The sequence below is a fragment of the Schistocerca gregaria genome, unplaced genomic scaffold (genome assembly GCF_023897955.1).
Source record: "Schistocerca gregaria isolate iqSchGreg1 unplaced genomic scaffold, iqSchGreg1.2 ptg001269l, whole genome shotgun sequence".
Taxonomy (NCBI): Eukaryota; Metazoa; Arthropoda; class Insecta; order Orthoptera; family Acrididae; genus Schistocerca; species Schistocerca gregaria.
Window position 1 is genome coordinate 12,501 of NW_026062583.1, and position 7,500 is coordinate 20,000.

At 51.0% G+C, this 7,500-nt stretch overlaps 3 non-coding genes across 3 annotated transcripts in view; all 3 read right to left on the minus strand.

Annotated features, from left to right (window-relative positions):
* The window catches only part of LOC126330205 (large subunit ribosomal RNA), a 4,222-nt gene extending 4,008 nt beyond the window's left edge, over positions 1–214 (minus strand). Inside the window, exon 1 of the ribosomal RNA XR_007562796.1 lies at positions 1–214. This exon is cut by the window's left edge and continues 4,008 nt beyond it. This is a non-coding gene — a ribosomal RNA (large subunit ribosomal RNA).
* A 188-nt stretch (positions 215–402) lies between these two features.
* On the minus strand, positions 403–557 carry LOC126330207 (5.8S ribosomal RNA). Its single transcript, XR_007562798.1, has one exon. It is a non-coding gene; the product is annotated as a 5.8S ribosomal RNA (ribosomal RNA).
* Positions 558–919: 362 nt separating this feature from the next.
* On the minus strand, positions 920–2,812 carry LOC126330212 (small subunit ribosomal RNA). Its single transcript, XR_007562801.1, has one exon. It is a non-coding gene; the product is annotated as a small subunit ribosomal RNA (ribosomal RNA).
* Between the last annotated feature and the right edge of the window lie 4,688 nt (positions 2,813–7,500).

Below are 7,500 nucleotides of genomic sequence, written 5' to 3' on the forward strand. Positions count from 1 at the left end.
GGCCTCATTCAAGTTGGACTTGGGCTCGGCGCGAGGCGTCGGGGTAGTGGACCCTCCCAAACACCACATGCCACGACAGGCGGCAGCCTGCGGGGTTCGGTGCTGGACTCTTCCCTGTTCGCTCGCCGCTACTGGGGGAATCCTTGTTAGTTTCTTTTCCTCCGCTTAGTAATATGCTTAAATTCAGCGGGTAGTCTCGCCTGCTCTGAGGTCGTTGTACGAGGTGTCGCACGCCACACCGCCAGCCGGCTGTGCACGCTACCGAGAAAGTACCGGTATGCGAACCGCCAGGCGACGGGCGCGCATCGCACGTTTAAGGAGACGCGGCCGGCCACACAGGCGACCACGACACTCCCACGTCTCCGAAGCGGGACAAACGCCGCGCGCTTCAGTATACGTAGCCGACCCTCAGCCAGACGTGGCCCGGGAACGGAATCCATGGACCGCAATGTGCGTTCGAAACGTCGATGTTCATGTGTCCTGCAGTTCACATGTCGACGCGCAATTTGCTGCGTTCTTCATCGACCCACGAGCCGAGTGATCCACCGTCCTGGGTGATCTTTTCCTTTTCAGTCTCCCACTGTCTCTTTCAAGACAGTAGCATTTGCGGGACTGAGGCGTCTGACGGCCCCTGTTCCACTATTTTTTTTGTGTCCAACGGCCTCACAGCCGATGGGCGTCGTACGGCTCCACACCGGAGCGGACAGGCACTCGGGCGAACGTCATTCAAAACCGGCGCCAGGCGCCAGGTACCGCAGGCCAGCCGCTCCAGAGCTTCAGCGCTCGTACCACACAACAACAACACTTCCGCTAGTTTTGAGAGGCACGCGTGGTTCCGCACGCGGCGCACGGCCACTGCCGTACAGGTAGCGTGTTGCGCGACACGACACGCACATCGAAAGACATGCAGTCTAGTCGGTAATGATCCTTCCGCAGGTTCACCTACGGAAACCTTGTTACGACTTTTACTTCCTCTAAATGATCAAGTTTGGTCATCTTTCCGGTAGCATCGGCAACGACAGAGTCGATGCCGCGTACCAGTCCGAAGACCTCACTAAATCATTCAATCGGTAGTAGCGACGGGCGGTGTGTACAAAGGGCAGGGACGTAATCAACGCGAGCTTATGACTCGCGCTTACTGGGAATTCCTCGTTCATGGGGAACAATTGCAAGCCCCAATCCCTAGCACGAAGGAGGTTCAGCGGGTTACCCCGACCTTTCGGCCTAGGAAGACACGCTGATTCCTTCAGTGTAGCGCGCGTGCGGCCCAGAACATCTAAGGGCATCACAGACCTGTTATTGCTCAATCTCGTGCGGCTAGAAGCCGCCTGTCCCTCTAAGAAGAAAAGTAATCGCTGACAGCACGAAGGATGTCACGCGACTAGTTAGCAGGCTAGAGTCTCGTTCGTTATCGGAATTAACCAGACAAATCGCTCCACCAACTAAGAACGGCCATGCACCACCACCCACCGAATCAAGAAAGAGCTATCAATCTGTCAATCCTTCCGGTGTCCGGGCCTGGTGAGGTTTCCCGTGTTGAGTCAAATTAAGCCGCAGGCTCCACTCCTGGTGGTGCCCTTCCGTCAATTCCTTTAAGTTTCAGCTTTGCAACCATACTTCCCCCGGAACCCAAAAGCTTTGGTTTCCCGGAGGCTGCCCGCCGAGTCATCGGAGGAACTGCGGCGGATCGCTGGCTGGCATCGTTTATGGTTAGAACTAGGGCGGTATCTGATCGCCTTCGAACCTCTAACTTTCGTTCTTGATTAATGAAAACATACTTGGCAAATGCTTTCGCTTCTGTTCGTCTTGCGACGATCCAAGAATTTCACCTCTAACGTCGCAATACGAATGCCCCCGCCTGTCCCTATTAATCATTACCTCGGGTTCCGAAAACCAACAAAATAGAACCGAGGTCCTATTCCATTATTCCATGCACACAGTATTCAGGCGGGCTTGCCTGCTTTAAGCACTCTAATTTGTTCAAAGTAAACGTGCCGGCCCACCGAGACACTCAACAAAGAGCACCCTGGTAGGATTTAAACGGGGTCCGCCTCGGGACGCGAAAGCACCCCTTCGGCTCGCCCCACCGGCAGGACGTCCCACGATACATGCCAGTTAAACACCGACGGGCGGTGAACCAACAGCGTGGGACACAAATCCAACTACGAGCTTTTTAACCGCAACAACTTTAATATACGCTATTGGAGCTGGAATTACCGCGGCTGCTGGCACCAGACTTGCCCTCCAATAGATACTCGTTAAAGGATTTAAAGTGTACTCATTCCGATTACGGGGCCTCGGATGAGTCCCGTATCGTTATTTTTCGTCACTACCTCCCCGTGCCGGGAGTGGGTAATTTGCGCGCCTGCTGCCTTCCTTGGATGTGGTAGCCGTTTCTCAGGCTCCCTCTCCGGAATCGAACCCTGATTCCCCGTTACCCGTTACAACCATGGTAGGCGCAGAACCTACCATCGACAGTTGATAAGGCAGACATTTGAAAGATGCGTCGCCGGTACGAGGACCGTGCGATCAGCCCAAAGTTATTCAGAGTCACCAAGGCAAACGGACCAGACAAGCCAATCCGATTGGTTTTGATCTAATAAAAGCGTCCCTTCCATCTCTGGTCGGGACTCTGTTTGCATGTATTAGCTCTAGAATTACCACAGTTATCCAAGTAACGTGGGTACGATCTAAGGAACCATAACTGATTTAATGAGCCATTCGCGGTTTCACCTTAATGCGGCTTGTACTGAGACATGCATGGCTTAATCTTTGAGACAAGCATATGACTACTGGCAGGATCAACCAGGGAGCTGCGTCAACTAGAGCTGAGCAGCCGGCCGCCCGGGAGTGTGTCCCGGGGGCCCGCGCGAACACGCAAGCGTCCGCTCAATTATTCTGCAAACAGGAGGAGGCCGAGCTCCCCTGCACGATACACCTCGAAACCCTCTCAGGTCCCGGCGGCGCGCAGCGCCGTCCTAGGTACTTGGTCGGTTTCGAGAGAGGCGCAATCGCCCGGAGTTAGGCGAGTAGACGGTTTTAGTGCGAACACCCTTGCTCCCAACTGAGCTTGCCGCTGCCGACAGAGGCCCGGGAGCGTGCTGTCGTGGCATTGCCGGCGGGAGACAACACGCGCCACCTATGGTGACCGGCAGCTCCAACGCCAGCGCCACACAAGGGCAAAGCCCCACTTGGGTGCAGAAGCAAACTCTCCCAGCACAGCGCACGCGCCAACACGTCCGCACAACTGCGATACAAACCACCTGCGAGAACCGCTGGGGCGACCGAGCAGCAGACGGCGTCGCGGCGCCGAGTGCCAGGCGGCGGCGCATCCTCAACGCACACAGTCCTCAATCAGACCAGCACACTGCAGATGTCCACCGCGCTTCGCACCGGGCTCGGCTGAACCAACTTTGGCCGCCAGGCGCCGCGTGCAGGGTGCGCCGCAGCGTAGCTGCGCCGCCTGCCGGGCCCGTCGGCTGGCGCTCCTGCCACTCGGCGCCCCCCACCAGCCGCCTGTTGCGCGTGCGCCCACGCAGCGCGCGGCCAACACGCCGGGCGGCCCCCCTTCACCGGCCGGGAACAGTCCCACCAAGCCACCGCCGCGTATCGCTTCATACCCACATGGGCCTAGTCACGCGTGTGGATGTGGCGGGTACCGCTGAAACAACCGGTTAATAGCTGTACCGATCGTCGCCATCACAGATTCACCTCCAGCGTGAACAACCGCTCAACAACGGATTTCCAGTTCATTTGCGTATCTTGGGCAGTAAACGTAGATGTCCACCTACATTTGCGAATTCAACAATTCTTGCATGCCAGGATGTCATGTGTCACGACACGCTACATCAGACCACATACACACTGCGACATGTGCAGAAGAGAACACGTGGAAGGTGGCCCGCGCACGTATGCGATGTACCTTCCGCGATCCACTGTCAACCGGCATCTGCGGCATGTCCCAGATATGGAACGCGGTCCACCAGGGTAGCACTTTGTGTGAGGCAATACGACAAAGTCGGAATACACGCGTCACTACATCAGACGGCTCACGCTGACCTGACCTGACCTGACTCACCGCACCACCACCCCCAGCGACCCAGGGTGACATACAATGCGTTCGTACGTTCCTCCCACACGCCTCTACGGCGTACCACAGTGCAACCTAGCTGTTATTGGGAGACGAGACAAGTAGCATCAAGCACAACATATGGAAATTGAGATTCGACACCGTTGGGCACAGCCAGCGTACGGTCACACGTATCACACTACTTCACTCTGTACGTAACGACCGATGATCGGTACAGCGTGTGGGTTACGCGTACGACATCAGCGGACAATGGACACAGACCATACCACGACGTACACTGAGGGCGTCGACATCTGAATGCAACTGAACAGCTGCGAGGCTCATTTAACACTCAAACGCCAGACCGACCAGCTTGAGAGGACAGAGACACAAAGAGGGGGACAGAGGGGGACAGAGGGGGGGGAGGGGGGGGGTCGGCGATATAGTCCTATTGCAGTACAATTGACAGTGGATAGCAGGAATATGTGGAAAGTAAGCAACACTCGCAAGACATCTACATGAGGATAACAACGACACCAGAGATTCCGAGCAGTGAACTATGTTAGGCAAAGGGACAACGTGGGTTAGGTTAAGGGACAACGTGGGTTAGGTTAAGGGACAACGTGGGTTAGGTTAAGGGACAACGTGGGTTAGGTTAAGGGACAACGTGGGTTAGGTTAAGGGACAACGTGGGTTAGGTTAAGGGACAACGTGGGTTAGGTTAAGGGACAACGTGGGTTAGGTTAAGGGACAACGTGGGTTAGGTTAAGGGACAACGTGGGTTAGGTTAAGGGACAACGTGGGTTAGGTTAAGGGACAACGTGGGTTAGGTTAAGGGACAACGTGGGTTAGGTTAAGGGACAACGTGGGTTAGGTTAAGGGACAACGTGGGTTAGGTTAAGGGACAACGTGGGTTAGGTTAAGGGACAACGTGGGTTAGGTTAAGGGACAACGTGGGTTAGGTTAAGGGACAACGTGGGTTAGGTTAAGGGACAACGTGGGTTAGGTTAAGGGACAACGTGGGTTAGGTTAAGGGACAACGTGGGTTAGGTTAAGGGACAACGTCGGTTAGGTTAAGGGACAACGTCGGTTAGGTTAAGGGACAACGTCGGTTAGGTTAAGGGACAACGTCGGTTAGGTTAAGGGACAACGTGGGTTAGGTTAAGGGACAACGTGGGTTAGGTTAAGGGACAACTTGAGTTAGGTTAAGGGACAACTTGAGTTAGGTTAAGGGACAAATTGAGTTAGGTTAAGGGACAAATTGAGTTAGGTTAAGGGACAAATTGAGTTAGGTTAAGGGACAAATTGAGTTAGGTTAAGGGACAACTTGAGTTAGGTTAAGGGACAAATTGAGTTAGGTTAAGGGACAAATTGAGTTAGGTTAAGGGACAAATTGAGTTAGGTTAAGGGACAACTTGAGTTAGGTTAAGGGACAACTTGAGTTAGGTTAAGGGACAACTTGAGTTAGGTTAAGGGACAACTTGAGTTAGGTTAAGGGACAACTTGAGTTAGGTTAAGGGACAACTTGAGTTAGGTTAAGGGACAACTTGAGTTAGGTTAAGGGACAACTTGAGTTAGGTTAAGGGACAACTTGAGTTAGGTTAAGGGACAACTTGAGTTAGGTTAAGGGACAACTTGAGTTAGGTTAAGGGACAACTTGAGTTAGGTTAAGGGACAACTTGAGTTAGGTTAAGGGACAACTTGAGTTAGGTTAAGGGACAACTTGAGTTAGGTTAAGGGACAACTTGAGTTAGGTTAAGGGACAAATTGAGTTAGGTTAAGGGACAAATTGAGTTAGGTTAAGGGACAACTTGAGTTAGGTTAAGGGACAACTTGAGTTAGGTTAAGGGACAAATTGAGTTAGGTTAAGGGACAACTTGAGTTAGGTTAAGGGACAACTTGAGTTAGGTTAAGGGACAACTTGAGTTAGGTTAAGGGACAACTTGAGTTAGGTTAAGGGACAACTTGAGTTAGGTTAAGGGACAACTTGAGTTAGGTTAAGGGACAACTTGAGTTAGGTTAAGGGACAACTTGAGTTAGGTTAAGGGACAACTTGAGTTAGGTTAAGGGACAACTTGAGTTAGGTTAAGGGACAACTTGAGTTAGGTTAAGGGACAAATTGAGTTAGGTTAAGGGACAAATTGAGTTAGGTTAAGGGACAAATTGAGTTAGGTTAAGGGACAAATTGAGTTAGGTTAAGGGACAACTTGAGTTAGGTTAAGGAACAACGTGGGTTAGGTTAAGGGACAAATTGAGTTAGGTTAAGGGACAACTTGAGTTAGGTTAAGGGACAACTTGAGTTAGGTTAAGGGACAACTTGAGTTAGGTTAAGGGACAACTTGAGTTAGGTTAAGGGACAACTTGAGTTAGGTTAAGGGACAACTTGAGTTAGGTTAAGGGACAACTTGAGTTAGGTTAAGGGACAACTTGAGTTAGGTTAAGGGACAACTTGAGTTAGGTTAAGGGACAACTTGAGTTAGGTTAAGGGACAACTTGAGTTAGGTTAAGGGACAACTTGAGTTAGGTTAAGGGACAACTTGAGTTAGGTTAAGGGACAACTTGAGTTAGGTTAAGGGACAACTTGAGTTAGGTTAAGGGACAACTTGAGTTAGGTTAAGGGACAACTTGAGTTAGGTTAAGGGACAAATTGAGTTAGGTTAAGGGACAAATTGAGTTAGGTTAAGGGACAAATTGAGTTAGGTTAAGGGACAAATTGAGTTAGGTTAAGGGACAAATTGAGTTAGGTTAAGGGACAAATTGAGTTAGGTTAAGGGACAAATTGAGTTAGGTTAAGGGACAAATTGAGTTAGGTTAAGGGACAAATTGAGTTAGGTTAAGGGACAAATTGAGTTAGGTTAAGGGACAAATTGAGTTAGGTTAAGGGACAAATTGAGTTAGGTTAAGCGATAATCTGGTACAGCCACAGTTAGGTTAAGCGATAATCTGGTACAGCCACAGTTAGGTTAAGCGATAATCTGGTACAGCCACAGTTAGGTTAAGCGATAATCTGGTACAGCCACAGTTAGGTTAAGCGATAAACTGGTACAGCCACAGTTAGGTTAAGCGATAAACTGGTACAGCCACAGTTAGGTTAAGCGATAAACTGGTACAGCCACAGTTAGGTTAAGCGATAAACTGGTACAGCCACAGTTAGGTTAAGCGATAAACTGGTACAGCCACAGTTAGGTTAAGCGATAAACTGGTACAGCCACAGTTAGGTTAAGCGATAAACTGGTACAGCCACAGTTAGGTTAAGCGATAAACTGGTACAGCCACAGTTAGGTTAAGCGATAAACTGGTACAGCCACAGTTAGGTTAAGCGATAAACTGGTACAGCCACAGTTAGGTTAAGCGATAAACTGGTACAGCCACAGTTAGGTTAAGCGATAAACTGGTACAGCCACAGTTAGGTTAAGCGATAAACTGGTACA